The following is a 516-nucleotide window of genomic DNA, read 5'->3' as shown; positions in this document are numbered from 1 at the left end:
CGTGCCTGTGAAGAAGAGGCAGGGGAGGCTCTGATCACTCACTCAGAGCTGTACCTAGCTAGTCCACTCAGAAACCCTTCTCCAGTGACATGATTCAGTCATCCCAACCAGAGGACTGAAACAATTTGACTTTGACCCAGAAATTCCCCTAGACCCATCTGAGACCCTCCCCCAAAACTCCATTCAGACACCCCCAAGAAAACTTCCCATAATGCAGAGAAAAGCCTTCCCCATCTCCTTATTCACACCCACCAAACCACATCCAAAAGATGGATGCCCAATGGAAAAACCCACTCAAGGGCCCATCTGAGGAAATGGACACAGTTCCGTGAATGAACACCTGTCACAGCCTCAAGACGCGTCCCCACAGACCAGTGCACCTCAGTGTCCCTGGGCCTGGTCCCTCCACCTGCTGGCTTCTCAGTCTAGAGGTCCACGACGCTGACAGCCTCTAGAACCCATTTCTTTGCAGAAAGCTCCCCACTCAAGGCTCCCCATAAGACCCGCGGGTGGCAT

This window comes from Marmota marmota, unplaced genomic scaffold (genome assembly GCF_001458135.2).
Source record: "Marmota marmota marmota unplaced genomic scaffold, marMar, whole genome shotgun sequence".
Taxonomy (NCBI): domain Eukaryota; kingdom Metazoa; phylum Chordata; class Mammalia; order Rodentia; family Sciuridae; genus Marmota; species Marmota marmota.
The sequence above is the reverse complement of the archived record's forward strand: the minus strand, read 5'-3'. Positions refer to the sequence as shown.